General features: G+C 46.6%; 1 protein-coding gene and 1 non-coding gene across 2 annotated transcripts in view; one reads left to right on the top strand and one right to left on the bottom strand.

The window, feature by feature from the left end:
• The window catches only part of LOC144752614 (scavenger receptor cysteine-rich domain-containing protein DMBT1-like), a 1,037,642-nt gene that overhangs the window by 991,108 nt on the left and 24,546 nt on the right, over positions 1-21,988 (bottom strand). The gene's annotated exons all lie outside the window — the stretch shown is intronic.
• LOC144756909 (U6 spliceosomal RNA) lies at positions 21,094-21,200 on the top strand. The gene has a single exon (XR_013595392.1). It is a non-coding gene; the product is annotated as a U6 spliceosomal RNA (small nuclear RNA).

Genomic DNA, 21,988 nt, shown 5'->3' with positions numbered 1-21,988 from the left:
AACCCCTTCCACGCTGATGACGAGCTCAGCTCGTCATGAGCGTATCCTGCCGTACGCTGATGACGAGCTGAGCTCGTCATGTAACGCGGTAATTTTAAAAATGCCGCGCACAGCGGGAAAAACCGCTGCAGCGATGCGGTTAAAACTAAGCATGAGCGCAAAATCCGCTCCGATCGCGGATTTTGCGGATTTTCGGTAAATTCGCGGTCCGCGAACTCTCGCAAATTTACCGAAAATCCGCAATCCGCGATCGGAGCGGATTTTGCGGTCAAAAGTTCAAGCGAGCCTAATTTACGATGGCGCCGGCAAGCTGCCAGCGCCATCCTCAAATAGTTACTTAATTAGCTTCAACAGGAAGCTCTAATAGATAAGATACAGCAGGGGCTCGAGCGCCTGCTTTATTTTATCAGTTGGAGCTTCCTGTTGAAGCTAATTAAGTAACTTTTGCAGGATGGCGCTGGCAGCTTGCCGGCGCCATCGTAAATTATTTATGATGGTGAAAAACGGTGGTGTCTTCTTGAATAAATATGAAGGGCAGGGTTCATTCGGGCACGACGGTCCTGGCACAAAAAATAAACCTCAACAGGAAACACTTGCAGATATCAATAAGGAATGTGCCCTAGTTGAAGCTTAAATTCAGTGACTCATTCATCAGCCCAAAAACAATCGTGAGCGTTGTGGGGGCTGGGCAGGTGTGCCTTCTTCCCAAATATACCATCGAAAATCCGCTGTGATGCTGGCCAGAGGCATTTGCATCTTTGACTTTCACGAGCGCAATCCCCGTGCTGTTCCTGTGACCAGGAGCTTCTGTCTCTTAATCTGCTGCTCTGATCGGTCTCTGAGTGACCTTTTATACACACAAGAGGCATGTGCGCTCGCATGGAAGCCCCGTCCGTTTGGCCCCGCCCACACACTCGAGGAACACTTGCAGATATCAATAAAGCATGTGCCCTAGTTGAAGCTTAAATTCAGTGACTCATTCATCAGCCCAAAAACAATCGTGAGCGTTGTGGGGGCTGGGCAGGTGTGCCTTCTTCCCAAATATACCATCGAAAATCCGCTGTGATGCTGGCCAGAGGCATTTGCATCTTTGACTTTCACGAGCGCAATCCCCGTGCTGTTCCTGTGACCAGGAGCTTCTGTCTCTTAATCTGCTGCTCTGATCGGTCTCTGAGTGACCTTTTATACACACAAGAGGCATGTGCGCTCGCATGGAAGCCCCGTCCGTTTGGCCCCGCCCACACACTCGAGGAACACTTGCAGATATCAATAAAGCATGTGCCCTAGTTGAAGCTTAAATTCAGTGACTCATTCATCAGCCCAAAAACAATCGTGAGCGTTGTGGGGGCTGGGCAGGTGTGCCTTCTTCCCAAATATACCATCGAAAATCCGCTGTGATGCTGGCCAGAGGCATTTGCATCTTTGACTTTCACGAGCGCAATCCCCGTGCTGTTCCTGTGACCAGGAGCTTCTGTCTCTTAATCTGCTGCTCTGATCGGTCTCTGACCTTTTATACACACAAGAGGCATGTGCGCTCGCATGGAAGCCCCGTCCGTTTGGCCCCGCCCACACACTCGAGGAAGCCCCGCCCCCAAATCCGCCGATCCGCACAATCCGCGGATTTTGCGGATCCACGATCCGTGAATCCGCAAATTCGTGAATCGTGGATCCGCAAAATCCGCCCATGCTTAGTTAAAACCTCTCTGCCGACAACGATCGAGTGGGTGAGCAGCTTCAGCATACTATTTAATAAAGGTTTCCTTTTCAGTCTCCAAATCATTGCTACTATATATGCACCAGCTACACCAGTTAATGCTGAAATCCCCTCGATACAAGCTTGCACAGTCACTGATAACTGCAATACCACTTGCACTTGCTTCCCGAAAAAAACGTGATTTCTACAAGTACAATAACACACGTTCAACTAGTTTCTATGAACACATCACAACGACCTCGAAATATCTACAGTGACTTCTCTCAAGGACGAAGGCAGTTCAAGACACTTTGGGCCTCATTTATGAAAAGTGACGCATCACTGCGTGAAAACAATGATGCGTCACTTTTCACTGCGCCCTCCTTGCGACACCAATGATGCGTCATATTTACAGTATGACGCATCATGGCGCAAGGAGTTACAGATACGTCAGTATTTCTGACGTATCTGTATGGCGCAAAAGTGACGCATTGCTGGAGTGTGTCACAAAAGTGACGCAACTCCAGCAATGTGTCCTTTCACATGGGGCAAGCCCCATGTGAAAGGGCCTGCGTCAGTCTTACGCCTGCTGTGAGGCAGGCACAAGATTTTGACGCAACAGCGTCCTAGAAGTGACGCTGTGAAATCTCATAGATTTCATTGAGTCATTTCTACAAGGCTTTTTGCGGGAGAACGCCCCCCCTGCATACATTATACCTGGCGCAGGTATAATGTAGCGCAGGGGTTTACAAAGTGACGCATCTGCTTAGATGTGTCACTTTGTAAATAGTGCGCAACAGGTGGCATGTTTTATGCAGCCGATGCGTCACATAAAGTGACGCATCAGAAGCACAAAACTGACGCACAGCCTCATAAATGAGGCCCCCTGCTTCTTCAGACAGAGCCGTCTAGAACTGTGGGTCCTCATAACAAAAGAATGTTGTCCGCTTAGGCCGACGGGGTCTCTCACCCATCAGGCAGAAAGGGCCCGTAGGGAGAGCATTACTCAAAGTAGTCATTTGCCACAGAGGCTAACATAAAAAAGAAAAAGCAGGCCATTTTCCATCCCGCCAGCAATTTACATGAGGAAGTCTATGTGGATAGATGGCTCCACTGCATGGATAGAGCCTCTGTCTCCATAGCCCTGAGACTGAAATAAAGTATTCAACCTCTCCAGCTTGGAATCTGGAGTCGAAAACACTGCCGTGTATATCTTGCTTCTAGGTCAGTAAACGCTGAAAGCTGGCGAAAATGTTGGCTTTATATGTACAGAATACCGAATTGGCATTCAGAGCTAGCCTTGTAAGTACAGACCCTGATCTGCATACTGAAGCCTGTGTGTAAATCAAACCACACCCGCCTCATGATGGGAAATGTATCTGAGAGGGGTTACCTGATAGGAGCCCCTGACATTCACTGCTGACACTTGTTAAAAAAGGGTGGACCTTTCTGTGTGGTACCGGCACAATTTACCACCTCAGAGAATTTTCCAACCATTTGTATAACGAACGCCCTGATGTGAGTTGTCTAAAACCAGCTTATTTGCAAGTAAAATGTTAAAGTTTCCAAGGTATGACCCTCCATGAACAGGTTTCATCCTACAACCCAATGGCTGGTAGAACGTGTCCTACCTTTCTCTTTAACAAAGATGCAGCCTCAGAAAAACATAATCAAGCTACCATGGGACCCATCCCACAATCAAAATGTATGTTGACCTAGCTTTCACAACCGGTGCTCTCCCTGATTGAACTAGAAGACAACACAAGTCTCGCTAAGAAGAACTTGACTATGGAATCCTTCGACAGTGGAGCGGTGCACAGATTTCCTGCATTTTCTTGCACTGGTTCAGGAAAAGGGAAACCTTCTACCAGAGGTGCTTCACATCATAACAGAAGTGGTGCAATAGAACAATTGTTGATAATGTTGCCACAAAAAATGTTGTTTGCGATTATGAGCGGTGGGGTATTAAACTAGATGATACAATATATTTACTGTCTTTTTTTATAAAAATAAACACATTTACAGACCCAGTGCCAGTGGTGGTGAAAATATTAAGAGATAGGGAGGAGGGAGGGGCTGGTGTGAAGCTGGCTTCTGCGCTCGACAAAGAAAACACATGGCTAGTTCAAAGGACCAATACCTTGATTAAAAGTTGGTTATCATTAGAATAGAGAAAATGTGTTGGATGCCATAATGAAAAGTTTAAGTCGTGATGTGAGGAGCTAAGAGTAGAAAGAGGCAGTGGGATGATGTGCCAAATGCATTTTTAAACACTAGGCTAAATATCATTGTACTAAGGTAAGGCAACAGTATGAGACCTTATTCCCTCAACCTGATGGTTTGTAGGTCTTTCGCAGACATAGACGTGGCATAGATTGACAATCTAACACAGGTTTCAGGCTTTCTATGGAAGGAATGAAATGTCATCTTCTTTGAGGTTCTCCGGGCCTCATTCTTCCATCTGCTCTTCCATCTCCTCTGCTCTGTCCAAAATCGACGACGCATAGAATCTCCTTACTAGTGCACACTTCATTTCTCTTTCCATCTTTGTCTTCTCTGCCAGTGGTGTTTGTGCTAAATCATCACTTGAGCATCTTTGACCCACAACGTCCACTCTTGTCTTCTTGGTCTCCTCTGGGACATGTGCTGCTTCCCTGAGTCTCTCCTCTGGTCGTTCTTCTGGTCTTACCTCTGTAGTTGAGTCAACTGTGATTCAGGTGAGTTCATTTATTAGCACTTGATAACTGAACACTGTGACCTCCTGTTCTCCAAACGTGTTGGTCTTGCAGACCTGCTAAGCCCAGCATGCAGAATGGAATGAACCTTCTTGTGTCTCCTTGACATGCTCTTGGGGTTGAAGGTTTAGCAGTAGCGCAAATGGGCCACCCATTGATGCATTAATTATTGCCACTATTCGGTTAATAGTGAATAAATCACCCAGGATGGTTAAAAGACAGGTGTGTTGAAGTCGTGACGGGTACAGGTGAATACTCTTATGTGCCTCACACAGCTTATAAACACTACTAGCCTACCCCTCAACCCAACAAGCTGTTTTACTCCAGCCTTGCCCACGCTTAGGATCATTATTTATATACACTGTTGGGGGAGGAACCCTTACAGGCCAGGGAGTAACAGAAGTGAAGTTTCTTAAATGTGACTTCTGCACTTTGTGGCTCTGGATGCCAGGTGCAGCTCTGTTCCTACTCCTCTGAAGCACTGCATGGCCTGTGTCGGTGTCTTTGGGGCAGATGTAAGAGGGCATAGAGAACCAGTTGGCAGTGCTGCATGCCACCCTATCACTAGAAGAGCAAGTATCTGCTGCACAGGAGGTGAGTGCAAGCATTGTGGCTTCCTCTGTGGGCCTGTCATGTACACTGGAACCACAGATGTCCTACAGTGACACCTTACAATATAGAAAGGTGCCTGTAGTAGGAAAAGTAACCAAACAGTAAAAACGACACGAATCAAACAATGGAACAAAATATTACTGATGAACTACATATGCAACACTGTGTATCAAACTGAAACACCTTATTTATTCATGTTCATAATTAGCTACCATGTATTCTGTTTGCAATGCAATAATGCACGGAGGACGGGCCACCCTCTGAGCAAAGAAGTAACTCCTAAAACGCAACAGTAAAATTACAACACGGTACATCAATGGGGCAAAGTGAAGGGAAGCAAAACAAGATTAGAGTACACTAAAATCATGTGTTGGTGTTCTTAGTAAAGGGCTATAGGTTGAGGTTTACTGGTACCTGGACAATGGATATCTCGTCACTGGAGTCCTAGCAACTGCAGGTCAATGGATTCCCATTCCGGGGACACATCTCTTTACTGAATCCAGCAGACACGAGGCGGAACATCAGAGGCAGTCATAGAGTGAATCCAGAGGCACAATGCCAGCGACAGGGCCAAGGCACAACCTCAACAAACTATCTGGATCCAGCTAGCACCCAAGACATTTGAGTTTTGGACTTCTGGCTAGCAAGTCAGGGAACCCCCAAGCATGGCCTTTAATCCATGGGTTTCTGCTTAAAAAACGCCGGGCAGAGGCTAGTGTGTAGTGCAAAGTGAAATAAAGCACACATTGGCACAGGAAGGGAGTGTACTTGCCAGGCAGCCCTCCACTGGTTATTGAATGGTATCCTTGGAATGCTGTATCTGCATCTCTGGACTTCATGAGATTGCTGAAGTCTTCCATGCAGGTTGGACTAGCAAGAGAGAGGCCAGCATAGACTCAAGAGGGCATCAGGTGTCGTCCCAGGCTGGAGAAAATGGACAGCAACCAGTCCCATCGTCAGGAAGCAGGGTCCATGCAAGTCTCAGTTGATAAACAGATTCCAAAAGTTGTAGTATTGGTCCAGAGTATAGTCACAGTCATTGGAAAGTGGGCAACAGCCCATGCAGAACATTTACAATGGATTCGAAAGCTGTCAGTCCCAACTAACTGCTCTGGGATAAAAAGTCCATCCAAAGAAGAGATGTAAGGTATACAATGCGTTTGCCGGCTTCCAGAATCTAGTGTGATGGTTGTTGCATACATGGCACTGGACAGGTACATTCTCCAGGGGTTATGTTATGTCATGTTAGGGGAATTTGCAGAGCGCACTGTTAGCCTGCGGTGTCCTGGAGCTAGCTGCAGTCCTCCATAAAACAACAGCAATTAGAATCGGATGGAATAATTGCCCAAAAAGCCGGGTTTTTAAGGTCTTCCTGAAATCAAGTAAGTCCGACCTATTCCTCAGGTGGAATGGGAGATCATTCCAAGCCTTAGCCGCACAGACACTAAAACTTTTAACTCCCCACCTGGCTTTTTTTGTAGTAGGTACAATCACCAGTTTTGCACCGAGGGAGCGCAGAGTTCTATTGGGCACATACCACCGAAATTGCTGCCTCAGATCGTCCGATCCAATGCCTTGTCTGTTCTGAAACGAAATCTAGTGTATTCTCTCCAGACAGACATGTCCTGCAGCCAAAGCAGCAGGGAAAAGAAGAAGAGTTGGGGTAGTGGCTACTTTTGCTGTATCTCTGTGGTTAGCAGACATCTCAAGTTCACCGTCCAAACTTAAAATATGTTTCCGATCATCTGAGGTTAACTATAATGAGAGATGCACAAAAAAACTGGATGCCATTTTGTCCGCTCGTGCTCTGATCTTCACCTTCATTATTGCAAACTTGAGCCACACATTGTTCATAAATAATAACATTCATTAAAAAAATAAACACAAAAGACCATGTTTACCACAGACCACTGTACTTAGTTTAAGTTGAGGGGAAGGCACATCAGTTCTACCACATCCAGAATTCAGATAATAAGGTGCACAATAATTTCTACACTATTTCGAGTTATATCCTAAGGAATGAGGAATTACAGATGAAAGGGTTTTTCCCACATTCTAGGCACTTTTCTGCGGACACATTCTATTTGCATTTTACTGGTGAAATGCACCCATGGAAAACCCCATAGGTATTACTGCATATCTCATAATCCTGGTTTGGGGAGGAATCCCTGTTCCTGCGTATTTCAGTATTCTCACTATACTCATAAATTGGGCCTCAAAAGGCTTATGTAGAGCATGACCCTAGCAATGCTCGAGACAGGAAGGATGCTCATGACATACTCATGTTGGTTCTGGGAGTTGAACTAGTCTAATCTACCAATATTTACATCAAAGCAGAACAAAAAAACCTAAGAAGCGTGGAGGAAACAAAGCATAGAATTTCCAAAGGGATTAGCTCAGCAATTGAAGAGAGAAGAATCGATAATTTGTACCCAGAAAACTATTCAAGACACAATATTATTAGGATTTATGGGTCTGCACAAGAAATGCGAAGGGAGAGACAATAAATATATACAAATATATTCCAATTTTTTTTAACGCATACATTTTAAGAAAATGGACAGCAGAGAACACTGACAGGACATTTGCCTTAAAACCTACAGAGCAACATAAGCTTCTGTAATTTATTGTAAAGTTGCTGGGTTATCCTGTGAAACATGTTTAAAAGAGCTGAGTAAAATTACCTCGGGTATAGGGGTACAATATTTTTTTTCTGATGGATACTTCTTCCTGCATGTTCCTCAACTAATAACATGCTTTCTGGTGTAGACCTTCTCCAAAAAGCTCTTCCCCAGCAGTAGCTCTCTAGCATTGCAAGGTTGCGTAATGCTGCTTCTTATACAACTCCACCCGTCGATATGGCGATATTGGTGTATATGTGGCATCAGTTTTTCTACGCCTCATTGACACAATCCAAAGCCCTCTCTCTCTCTCTCTCAATCCCCACCTCTCTCTGTCTCTCTCTCTCTGTGCTTTACTGAGGAAGATTCTTCAGCTTCCAACAGTGACTATGTGAAAATTCTTCCAGAGGTTTTTTTTGTTTCAAGCCTTGTTCTAACTGCCGTAAGTAGATGGCTCCATTGGAGCCACATTTAATCTTCATGGTGTGTCTTTGACTCTGACCATGACGCTGTGGCATGCAACACAACTTCAGTGATGCACCCAAAGGACATAAGGAAGTCATTTGTTTGCCAAGACCCACAGGGACAGTCCAAAGCATATCCCTTCTCCTACAGGTAAGTCTTCTGACAAGGAACGATCTTCCAAGAAATGTTATTACAACAAACACAAAAGTATCATAAGGAGGAGAAATTATTTTTCCTCAGGGAAACTTACCATGCAGTACTTGCACTATTTCCCTGTGCCAGGCTCTTCTTCCTACTCAGAGGTTATTGTAAAGCTGCAGAAGTGCCAGTTGCTGTTCCTGTTGACCCAGCATAGAATGAGGCCTTCTGCCCAGTCATTTTTGATATTTTCAGGATTGCTCTGTCACCCTCCGAACCATGTCCCAAGGGTGGACCCACTCCTTTACAGTTGGCAACTTTGGAAGCAATGACCAAGATGCTGCCCGACTAAGTACCTTTTACAGCTTCTGACCTAGACGTCTTGAGAGATAACCAGGACTATGCCGCTATTTCCTGGTCATCTGTCGCCTGCATGAAATCACCACCAGAGCTGGCTTCAGAGCTGTCTACAAACTGTCTCTTCCAAGAGCACAGAAATGTACCAGGATGGAGGAGTTATTTGGATCAATTTCCAGTGCAATAAATATGTTCACTTGAGAGTATGACTTACATAGGATGATGATTTAGATACTAACAATTTCCTTCCTCCTTCTTACTCCAACACTGGCTGATATCTTGACTTACTAAATGCTACCTTAATAGAAGGGGACAACTCATAGCGTTTTAGCCCTTTCACAGAAAAAGTGTGCTTGGTTAGTAGTGTGCAAAGTTGCAAGAATTTAGAGCAAACTTAGTTTTCTGTGAAGCCAAGTCTTACATTTTTAGAGATATCTTGCAACCTGCCTTTTCAGCTGCCGAGTCCGTGCTTCGATTTAATGAGACACTACTGAAGCTTGCTGAAACTTGTTTTGGCTGCCTAGGAGAAGGCCATCTCAGGCCCAGGGGTCCACAGACAAATTGCCAGATGCTATTGGCCAGATCCAGGTGCGTCAGAAGTTACCCTCTGCCTTGTTGCCATACTGCCTGGTGGTTCAGCCTTTGCCCTCAAAATTGAGACCGAATGCCTTCCCCAGGGAGTCAATACAATTGGATGCCAAGGGCCAGAAGGTTTTCACTTCAGACAGTGACTTTTTTTTATTGTATCCCCTTTCGAGCCAATGTCCAGGGGTCCACTTGGACTTCTTATAGACAGTGTTGTTAGTAGCAATAACTTCAGCTTATTGGGTCGAAGTACTTTAGGACCACTTGGTGTGTCTCCCTTTCACAGTTCTCTACCAAAACAAGTTGGCCCTACGCTTTCTTGCCCAAGGTGGTGTCGGTCTTTTAAGTGGTACAGACTATCACCCTCTATATTTTCCCCATTCTTCTCATCCACCAGGCAGGAGGAGCGGCTGCATTGACCGAACCCCATATGTGGGTCTCATACTACATCAACCTGAATGACCAGCTCTTTGTGAGCCATGCTAGAGCCAAAAAAGACAAGCTTGTTGAAAGTCATCCATATCACAATTATATTGTTTTGTATTTAACCGATCATGCAACAAATGTAAGTACAGCAGGCAGAATGCAAGAAAATCTGAATAGGATTGTTAACAGTGTATACTAGTTAATTCTTTAACCAAGAAATCATTCACTGTATTATAACGATTGCATCACTAATCCAATTTGATCAGTGGAAATTAAGTAACAAAGGTAATAGGATCATCCCATGTTTCAACATTTGCTACACGCTGTCCAAGAAAGACCCTCAGAGAGAATTTGTGCACACTTAACTCGAATGCAATACTGCTTCCATGCCTTTCACCAGAGGCCTTCCTGCAGCTGATATCTTTCAGATATGCATTTAGTCATCTGTTTATACTTTTGTATGCTTCACAGTTCAGGCAGAAAGTGCTGGATGCTTTGCCAGGGTTGTATTGTATGACTCCTTACTAGTCAATTACATCTCCTAGAGGGTGCAAAGTTGGGACTAATTCCTAAAGTGAGGAATCTGGAGGGAGCTATATCCATCAGATGAAAATGTTTTTACCTTCAGTAACAATATTTCAGATGGATACATATTCTCCCTACAGATTTCTCACTGGGCTCCCCCCACCACTGATGAGTTAGTGCCATTATTAATACATTCCCATGTCTGCAAACATGCATGAGTTGTTATTGTCACTGTTTTTGATACTTTCTAGGTTCGTTTCCACACTGCTGGCTGGGATGCAACAAGTATCAGGAATTAACATGAGCATGGAGGTTGTCGCCTATTGTACACCAATGTCATCTTGGCCAGCGGATGGAGTCGCAGTTGCAGCTGCATGGAGCCACCTCATGGTGCTGAAGAGCAACTGATGGGAAAAAGTGCTCCAGACCAGTCTGACACATGGAGGGGTATTTCTTAGGTAAAGAATCTACAGAAATGTCATCTTACTGAAGAAAAGTAACTTATTTTTTTCAATTACAGGAGCACAGCCATTGTAGAAGCAGGAAGACTATGCAAAAGGATAAGGGGAGTTAAATGAAAAACTCAAAAAGCTCGTGCCCTTTCACCAACCCGAGAGAGGAAATTAGAGACCAAATCATATTGGGGTGTCGATCCAAACTACTGAGAAAGCTCATACTCCGACAACCCGGAATCTCGTTAGATGACATTTTGGTCCTGGCACGCTCACATGAACTCTCTGATGCAAGGGAGTGGAGTGGTGTGGCTCACTGGTTAGAGGCGGCAGACCCGGAAGCAGAGGACGGCCTGGGACCAGGGTTCTATCCCCGACGCGGCAGTGTCGTGGACCAGGGTCAGCGGACTCGATAATTCTCGCCTCGGTGCCTACTCTAACCAGGGATCACACTCGGCAACTCTGGGCATTAGCTTGCCTCATCTCCACGACGGCCCTCCACATACGCCGGGGATGCCTGGTTTCACCTTGGAGATACCCAGTAGGGACCATCTCACAAGGAAAGCCAGGACGGGTTCCCCAGCGGTCTACAGCGCAGAGATACTCCTTCGGGAGTCGATTCTAGCGCTTTAGAAACCCACAATTAAATTAATTAAATTTAAATTAAGGGCGGAGGAAATGCATGTGGCCCTGCGAACGCCGGTGGCAATACCAGCTCAGACCCGGGCACAGCCGATAATCAAGGAGGAAAAGGTCGAGGCGATCCAGAAGAGACCTCCGGGAAACCGCCAGCGCACCACAACCGCCCGAGGGAATCAGTGCGACTACTGCGGCGAAGATCACCCTGCGACCGCAACCTGTGGGGCAAAAGGAAAGACATGTTTAAAGTGCGGCCGGCTGAATCACTTTGCAGCAGTATGCCAAGGAGGGCGATATCGGCCAACAGGGCCGAGGTCCAAGAACATAACACGGCGAGTCCGACAACTGTCAATAGACCAGGAACCGTATCCCCCAGACAACCAAGCACAGGAGAGGCGACCGAGGTATGAAGACGACAGTGATGACGAGGTGTACGTCATCTCGTATGTTAGCAGGGTGTCAATGCGGAAACGACTGCCACCCATGTGCTCCGTCTCCATAGAAGACACTGAAGTAAGAGCTCTTATCGACACGGAGCGTCAGTAAACGTCATGGATTCAGACCAATACGACAAGATGCTACCAAAACCCCCTCTTGCGGCCTCCAATGCTCGGATGTACACCTACGGGGGAACGGACCCGCTGCCACTGAGAGGCGTCATAGGGACAACCGTTGTGAATGGGGAATACTCAACCAAGACACGTTTTCACATCACCGAAGGGAAGAAGGGCACCCTGCTAAGTTGCCACACTGCTGAAGATTTAGGACTGGTATTCTTTGCGAACCAGGTACATCAGGCCCACGCAGACACTCTGCTGAAGGAATTCCCTGAACTATTCCACGGCCTGGGGAAACTAAAAGGAAAAAAAGTCAAGCTTCACATCGATGCGTCGGTACGGCCTGTCGCCCTGAGGCATAGGCGGGTACCGTTCAATCTGAGACCCCAGGTGGAAGCAGAACTCCAAAAGCTGGAAGACCTTGGGGTAATAGAGAAGGTGTCGGGTCCGACCCCTTGGGTGTCTCCGCTGGTAGTTGCACCTAAGCCGAAACAACCAGGAGCCATCAGATTGTGTGTAGACATGAGGCTACCCAACGTGGCTGTCAAAAGGGAGCGACATATCACCCCGACCATGACGACATAGTGGCTGACCTGAACGGGGCAAAATGGTTCTCGAAGCTAGACCTCAACTCGGGATACCATCAACTTGAGCTAGAGCCCACGAGCCGATATATAACCACCTTCTCCACCCATGTAGGACTACATCAGTACAAGCGACTGAACTTCGGGGGTGTCCTCAGCCGCGGAAGTGTTTCAAAATGCCATACGTGAGGTGCTGTCAGGGCTAAGTGGAGTAATTAACTTAAGTGATGATATCCTGGTCTATTATGCGACCCTCGAGGAACACCACGCGCACCTGAGGGCAACCCTGAAGAGACTAGTAGACAGCGGCCTGACCCTACACCAATCGAAATGCTCTTTCTATCAAGAGTCCATAGATTTCTTTGGATACACCTTCACAAGAGAAGGCCTGAGGGTCGATCCCAAGAAAGCAGAAGCAATCAAGGCTGCCAGCACTCCGCGGAACCCCACCGAAGTGCGGAGCTTCCTAGGCATGGCCACTTACTGTGGCCGCTTCATCCCTAACTTAGCCGCTCTGACGGAACCACTAAGAGCGCTCACGAGACAAGATCACAAGTGGGAATGGACAGTAGCGGCCAACAAATCTTTTCAAGACATAAAGACAAGTCTCCTAGACACGGCTGTGATGGCTTACTTCCAACCCCGTCGTAAAACGGAGCTAATAGTCGACGCCAGCCTAGGAGCCAGTCTAGGAGCGGTGCTCATGCAAGAACATGGACCGGAGGTGTGGAAACCAGTAGCTTACGCCAGAAAAGCTCTGTCTGACACTGAAACCCGATACGCACAAATCGAGCGCGAAGCCCTTGCGATGAAGTGGGCATGCCGACACTTCCATCTCTATCTGTGCGGTCAAGAATTCAGCGTAGTGACGGACCACAAACCACTACTGCCTCTCTTCGCGGGATCCGCCAGGCTCACACCCCCACGGATAGAGCACTAGGCTGTCCAGCTGCAAGGATACAACTTCAAGATCGTCTTCAGGCCTGGGGCACATAACCCCGATGACTACCTATCCCGACACCCGGATGTTACTAGTCCAATCCGCCCGCTGGAAGATGGAACAGGAGCAGAGGCGTTCATTCACATGATCTCGCAAGCAGCGTGCCTGGAAACAATGACACTGACAGAGATAGGGGAGGCAACTGCACAGGATGAAACGCTGTTCAGAGTCCGTCATGCCCTAGAAGGAAACAGGTGGGCCCACTTCCTGGATGGGGCACAAAACCTTCGAGCAGAAGTCAGCCACACACGCCGACAATTGTGGCAAATCCGGAGTGAGTTGAGCATAGGTGACGAAGGAGTCATCCTAAGGGGACACCTAATCGTAATACCTGAAGCCCTCCAGCCCAGGATTCTGGAGCTCGCACACATTGGTCATCAAGGGATGGCCAAAACAAAAGCGCGCCTGAGAAGCAAGGTCTGGTTCCCAACCATGGACAGCAGGGTAGACGAGATGGTGCGCTCGTGCCACGCCTGCACCATTACCGGCAGCGAACCAGCACCAGCGCCGGTGAGGACGGAAGAGGCCCCCCAGACGCCGTGGACCCACCTCAGAATTGATTTCGGGAGTTTCGGGAGTTTCCCAGATGGCCGGCACACGCTCGTCCTGGTGGACTCATTCTCCAAGTTCCCGGTAGTGGAAGTAATATCATCCACGGCGTTTCCCCACGTCAAGAAGGCCCTGAATCGCATATTCGCCACTATGGGGCTTCCGGAGGAAATCAAATCAGACAATGGGCCACCCTTCCAGGGCAGAGAGTTTCAGAGCTATCTCCAGAACCTCCAAATCACGCTATGGCCCCAGGCGAACGGGGAGGTAGAGAGACTGATGAGGACCCTCAATCGAGCTCTGAGGATTGCGGTAGACAGCGGAGAGGATCCTGAAATTGCCCTTGATCAGTTCCTGGGAGCCTATCGGCAGACGCCACACAGCACCACGAAGTGTGCCCTAGCACACATCCTATTCAAAAGAGCGCCCCGTGACAGCATTCCGACTGACCATACATGGCTGCCTGAAGGCAGGAATGAGGAAGCCATTGAGGCGCAGAGACGAGAGACGAATCGAAGAGCGAGTGAGGCAAGACATACCCAAGAGCCGACTCTGCAAGTGGGTGACTCCGTGGTGGTCCGAGATCGACACCTGGGGTGGAAGTTCAGAACCCCGTATGAACCAGAAGTATGGACGGTGGAGGAGGTTCGGGCACCATGGTTACTGCCAGACGGGGAGGACAGGTGGTTACCCGCAACGTGTCTTGCTTCAAGAAGGCGAAGGGACCTGCGGAGGCACGAAGAACGGCTGAAGATCGCGATGCGGAGGAACAGTTGGGTCCGGATCTGGAAACATCACTCCCCAGGTCGCCGCCGGCCACGCAAGACCGAGAAAACTCGCCCCTGGCAGCAAGCCAAGACAAGAGGATTATCCCCAATAGACCAGGCATGGTTGGTAGAGGTGAAAGTGCAGACGCAACCCCGGCTGGGGTGGTGACATCCCCGTGTGCACGCAGTCAAAGGTATAACCTACGACCCAACCCAGGACCCAGCCAGAGGTTGAGAGACTTTGCATGGACATCGCCTTGAAGCAAAGGCTGGGTTGAAAAGACAGACTAAATTGAAGGAGGGATGTAGAGAGCCACCCGGACTCTCTCATACAATGTTGCTACATTCTCACGCATCCACGCTTTCCCCGGGGTGGGCTCGCGCCGGGGTATAAATAAACAAGGCGGAAGACCGCTCGGGGTCTTTCCGGCTAACACATACTGGCTGTGTCCTTCCTTGCAGTCCCGGGGACCACGTGTATGGGCTAGTAACGGCCTTCCACATCAGTAACCATTTGAAAATCTCCATAAGCATCTGTGACAGAGGGGAAATTGAGGTGCCTGTAATCATGGCATTATGTCATATGTAGAACACGGGGAGGCGGGTCGCACGATCAGATGTGCGTTCGAACATGGAAAGGCAGGTGTGCAGGTGGAGCACTATAGCAGCATTATTGCATGCCAATATGCTGACAACATTGAGTGAGTCTTGCAGCTCTGATGTCACAGAAGATACTAACTCCAGACGCCTGACCTCATACAACAGGAAACAGGATAATTTACTCCAACGGAAGTCAGGTGTGGTGAAGTTTCTATAGGCTGTAGCTTATCAGTCTTACAAGGAAGCGTACATACGATTATGGATGTTTAAATAAATTGAATGCAAAGTTTTCAGTGGCAGCTGAAAACACTATTATATTTTAATTGCCCCATCCTCTGGCAAGTTGACTTAACTTATGTTTCTAGCAGACGGCACTCACACCTGATTTACTCAATCAATCAACATCTTTATTCAACTTTAAAAAAGTCATACAAGTAGAAATTCAGAATAAAATATAATCATCTAAACAAAATTATAATTCGACAATTAACTTGTGAACAGTCAAATTTAAAATCATAAGTATTTTCTCTAAAACCATCCAAAACGGACCTTATTGCTTGAATGGCAAGTAATTATAACCAAGAACATAAAACCTCTATACAACCATCCACTTAGCATTGATCTATTTGACCATAAAACTTCCCTTTCCCAAATCAGTTTGAATAAAAACAAGCATTTTCAATGCAATGGTTTCGCCTTTGGAAAAGTTTGAGCTATTGGCATTGTTAATGACCAAATTTTTATTTATATGTTGGTTTTGAAAACAGATAAATAAATGGCATTGTCACTTACATTGTTATTAGCGTAATCTTTGCAGTCTCTAGAACTCTATAGCACTCTCTAGTTACTCTACACTCCCTAGCACTCCGCACCTCTTAGCACTGTGCACTCCCTAGCACTCCGCACCTCTTAGCATTGTGCACTCCCTAGCACTCCTTAGTCATTTCCTAGCCACTCTGCACTCTCTAGCCACTCTGCACTCTCTAGCCACTCTGCACTCTCTAGCCACTCTGCACTCTCTAGCCACTCCAGTAGGTGGTTATCTTGAATGAACTAAACAAGCTGCGTGTTCATTTTCACCATTTTTGCAGGGAGAGGAAGAGAAGAAACGAGGCAACAGTTGTTGGGGTTGTCTGGATTCAGTGTGGGTTACTTTAGAGAGAAAATTGAGACTTTTCCATTATGAAGGGGTAAACTTCTGTATTAAACATGGAGTTAAAAGGAGAGATTGGTTGCGGTCACCTAAGGTGCCAACTTTATCTCTGAAGGAAGGAGGGTCTAGTGAAGAACCAGATTTCATATTGTTAAGCATTTTTGCTACTAGATTTTTTGGGGGGGCTGTATGGGAGTTTGGATGGAATTTCTCTGATTGGTGTGGACCTTGACGTCCAACTTAGTAGAGTCCTCAAATTTCAGGAATATTTGATAGACTTTCTCCCTAAAGATGTGGGCTAATGTGTCACAGAACTTGGCTATGACTGGCTGCTTTACTGCTGGGGGTGTGGTAAATTTGGTTACTACTTGGAATAGCTTTTTAGAGTCTTTAGCTGACCATTTGTTATGTGAAGTAGTTGCTCTTTTTTACTAGAAGACTTATATGTGGTCAGTGCTAGTTTGTAAGTTTCTTGCGAGTGTTGCAATATGTGCACCAGCATTTTCCCGGTCCCCTACAGGCTTGTTTTTTCAGTCAGAATGTATCAGTAAACACTGGTGCAAAGGGTTCACTCCTATTAGTATGGGCATTTTTGGGTGGAGCTAGCTTTGAGATAATTGACTTTAGCCAATCCGAGTAGAGTGATGAGGCTAGTTCTGTCATGTGCAAAAGTTGGTTGCGACCGTAGCAGGTGTTGTGTTAGTGTGGTTGTCAATTTAGCTACAGGCCCTTAGACACAGGGGTAGGCCAGGTTTTCGGCATGTGTGTTTTGATTGGCATTTAATCCAAAAATGATGACCGGAGGGTCTGACAAGCAATACATTGTATATTGTGATGAGGGAATGGTTGGTGAACAGACAGCCTAATTTTGGCCAGCAAGGTGTGAGAGTTGCTTGACTAGTTGTGTCAGTCCTAGTGTGGCTATAGTTCCTAGTAGAGCATCTGTCAGATGAAGCTTTTAGGTGGAAATGTAATAAAAAAAAAAATTTTTAAATCGCCTTGTATGGTGAAATAGTTTGCACATAGTCTGGCTTTTAACAGTGCACCAAGGTTATCCCCAATAGAAATAAGCACCAACGGCAAGACCCAGTTCACTGCCGCTTGCAGAACTCTTCGTATTGGGGTGGATTTTTTTGGTCACTTCACCTTGCCCAGGCCTAGTGAAGATGCCTGCACGACAGAGTAGCACACATTGGGGGTTAGAGGAAGAGGGGTGTCCTGAACACAGGGGAGGAACACATGTAGAGGCAAGAAGGAGAGCTGGAAAACATTCACTGCAAGTGCTTAATGTTACCGGAGCGGTGAGGAGGGTTTCCTAAGAGTATGCAGCTAAAAGGTTAGAAGCCTGAGAATAAGAGAAGTATGTTATGCTGCAGGTGGGGGGTAAGAAAAAAAAGAAGAAACGGAGGCAAGGAAAGTCATTAATTGATAAGCAAATGAGTGAAACCAAACTGATGGGGAGCAATAGACCGCTATAACTTCTTGATGAGGCTACAATAGATCTTTTTTGCACCCAGGACTCAGTGGGTCATGCATGCAACCCCCCCCTAGTATCAACATGTTTCAACCCACTATTATGTTTCTGGACAGGTCAGGAGCATTTTTCAGGACTGGTCCCATAGTAATCGTCTCCTAATACACCCTAATCTTGAATTTTTCAGCAAAGAGAAAACAATTTATATTACACCTCTAATTGGGGAGCCATCTAGTGACTTTTTAAGCCACTGTGTGCATTGGTCATGGAGAAATATACACATATATACAAACACGCAGCAGCTACGTCCCTAGTGGTATGGGGAATACACAGGAGTTACATATATTGTCAAAGGGATGCAGCAGCTGGTGTCTTAGGGAGAAAGAAAAAATAAAACGCACACCCACCCCGTAAGGAGTTTCCCCTTAAACATGGTCTTCCGGGTATCGAAATAGTGCGCTTGAAAACGTCTTAGATTGTGCCTGCAGAGTGAACTTATTGTGGCGCTATTGCATTGGAGTGGGGCGACTCACACCTAGTTTTCTTTTTAGATTCATGATGTACTGTGTGCATCCTGTAGAGGTTAGGGGGCGGGTTGTGCGGTTTTAGCTTTTGTACGTGGGGCACAGCATTCCTGGCATGCTTAAATCATGCACAAGGCCTTGATTCTTTCCCCAGCAGCAGCCGCTGGGGATGAGGCGGCCATTCGCAGCCTGGGCCTCTTGCAGGGGTGCCTCCTTTGGCCAATCCAGACCTTTATCCGACAGTATTTTGCAAACTGAGATATTTAAGCACAAACCAGTGGGGTAAGGAAAAGTGCCAGCCCCCTCCATATCTCGATATACATTGGCCTTACTGAGGACCCCATGAATGGTTGCCCCGCCCCACGCTCCTTGAGCAAACGTGTATGGTTAGAGTGACACTTCAATTCCCAGAATGCGCAGCACCACTAGCTAAAGATGTAGTCTGGCCGAAGTCCTCGGTTGATGGCAACTATAGATTTGCTCAGCTGTTTAAGAAAATAACCTGCCTCGAGCCGATTAAGTAGATTTACCAAATGACGACAGGCGAACAGGAGACGCGCACTCGGTCATTTAAGCGCCAAAAGCGGTGACAAGCCAAAACGTATTGCTTCCCCCACCGCCGTATGACGGAACAGGCGCGCAGGCCACCCCAATATCCATCCCCCTTCTACCCTGAGAGCTACAAAGGGGGAGCCCGAACACATCTTTTAGTGCTGCGTAGTGCGACAGCTTCACATGAGGGGATGATGCGAGCGACTCCCCATCGACCAGAACCCTCGTGATAGCAGCCAGACGGTCTGCAGCCGCGCTCACGGCCCCTAGCGGTTCGAGGTATACACACCATCGCCGCCCCCCTCAGCATCGTCATACATTATGGACACAGCAAACGATCAGACACGCCCAAAACCTACATTTAAATGTTATCAGAACGCCACATTACCCTTAAGAAAATAGCTTTGTACGTAATGCGCAGTGACCTCGGTGACGTGCAGCTTTATTTTTCCCCTCTAACATTTTTTTTTAAGCAAAGCTACATAAGTAAGAGTGACTGGCAACAATAAAACAATCCTAAAAGACACCAACTAGCTGGTTTGTTGAAGCTACTGTTCTGTGAAATAAAAAGTTAAACAAAGCAACCCTCAATGTCAAATCGAACAGCCACTTCAATGACGCACCACGCCTTAAAACATAGGGCGAAACGGGAGATTTAGTTCTGCCACGCGCCACAGCAGCAGCCTAGGTCTACACAGTTAGAAAAAAATAATTAAATTAACAAGCGATTCATTTATCTCCCAATGAGCGGATCATTTAATAGCGGTATCCGCCAACCGCAGAAACACCTCGTGGGTAGAAGACACACAAAAAACACCTAAAATGTATATATTTACACACGCATTTTGACAATGCACGGACAGCGGGAGGGGGGGGGGCGGGGAGGCACACGGACAGCGGGAAGGGGGGGCGGGGAGGCACACGGACAGCGGGAGGGGGGGCGGGAACGGCCAGCACTCACCTGGACCTGGACTTCCTCTGGCGGAGATCAGCCGCACAATGACCAAACGAAACTGACAAAAAAAAAAAAATAAACCCAGCCCACGGCCTTGATGACAATGCGAAAAGGGTGGAGAGGGAAAAAAATGCAGGAACACCCACGAATCTGGTCCGGCCATGACGGACAGATCTCTGTTCCAATGGCTAGCCTCCATTTATGGAGCTAGCCAATGGAACAGAGGGCGGGACTAAGCAGTACACTGTAGAGACATAAGATTTCTCCTGGGGCGGAGCTAGGAGCTCCGTGCCCCAGGCGAAACCTAAAAATAGCAGCTAAGCAGCACATTTCTGTTGGAAGCTACTGCAGTGCTATCAATATTGGTCTACACTGTTTGATGGGAAAAAAAATCCTAAACTCGTAAATAAATAATGTTTCTAGCAGCAGAATAAAATGTGCAAATAAGTCAAAATGCAATGTGCTTTGTTCTGAACTGTTATCACACTGGCACAAAATATGATACTTGGAAGGGTGGGCGCTATCAGGGAACAAGACAAGGTTGCGTATTATATTCAGTCTGAAACGAGTCAGGTACAACCTGTGTCGAGGGGTCTTTACAAAAAGGATACTTTGGGTCCTTAGATGTCAGCAAGTAGATGAGTGCGAGTAGAGGCTTTGTACGATCCAGCCAACAGTCTGACATTTTCACACTACAGTTGTTTGACCTTCTGCTTTGCTTTAGCCCGACTAGATTCCGGGTCTGAGACCAGCGCAAGAATTCCCACCACTTCAAACGTTTTTTGGGGGGGAGGGGAGTTTTATATAGCGTGAACTAGACCCATAGGTATCAGAACACATTACATTAGCACCGGTTGCATTTCCGACAGACACATTCATTTTTTGTTCGGCACTGGGAGATTAAGGGATTTGCCCAGAATCACAGGATGTTGAGCGCCCCTGCCAAGACTCGAACCCGATATCCCAGGTTCGAGGCCCATCGCTCTAGCCGTTAGGCCAAATCATCTCCCCTTGTATATTGCCCAACAAAGGAATACATAGTGCCTTGTCCAGGGACAAACAGTCCCTTAATAAAGCCCTCGAGAAATGTGTCTCCTGTTTGACCCATATGGAGAATCCCAGTAAAAGTGGTGAACTCTTCGGCGGCACATGTACTACAATTGGAATAATGTAGAGACGATATTCATGACCCCTGCTCAAAGATGACATGCAAATTCACGAAGAGTTCCGCATCTGATTATTCTCCTGCTCCTCTTGACACTATGTGAGACAAATGAAAAGGTACTTTGGAGATCAAGCGCAAACTGATTCTATATAATACCATTCTTGTTTTTTGCATTTCATTGCAGTTTTTCAAAAGGATGGTTGTTGTTTTTTTTATATTGGGAGGATGAAGGGAGTTGGTTTGCTCAGTACTTGTGATCCCAAGGAATGGGAGTGTCAACTTGCTTGGACATGTATATAGGGAACGACTCCAATCTGGAGAGTTAGTCAACCTGGACGTTTTTTACCTGCCTCTAGGAGGGTAAGATCATATGAGGTGTGCTGGTGGAAACTTATGAGTTTGGAGGGGATATTGTTTCTTCTTTGTGTACCTTGAATTTAATTTTAATTTCCATTATGTCTTTATTTCGATTAAAATAATCATAAAAGACAGAACAGACAGTGTCGGGTAAAAAGTACCTGGAATAAAAACACAGAGCCATATATAATAATCAAAACAGTAAGGCTAAAAACAATAATTAGTGCACAGTATATAACATATAAAATGGCTCGACAGCCGAAGACCCCTATAAAAACCATGAAAGTGCAATGATGCAATATAAAACCAAATAATCACAACCACTGTGTGTTCATTACAGTGCCACACTGAAATAGCATGACATCTAAATAGCTATAACTAGACTTGGGTTTCTCTTAGTTTTTTGCAGCGGATACGCCAGGCCCAACTCAGAAATGTTGCCATAGCTACAACTATAGGTTTATTAGTGGATGTCCACAGAATCCTAAAAGCCTCCATAGCAG

The sequence above is a fragment of the Lissotriton helveticus genome, chromosome 5_1, assembly GCF_964261635.1.
Source record: "Lissotriton helveticus chromosome 5_1, aLisHel1.1, whole genome shotgun sequence".
NCBI classification, from domain to species: domain Eukaryota; kingdom Metazoa; phylum Chordata; class Amphibia; order Caudata; family Salamandridae; genus Lissotriton; species Lissotriton helveticus.
This window is presented reverse-complemented; position numbering and strand designations above follow the sequence as displayed.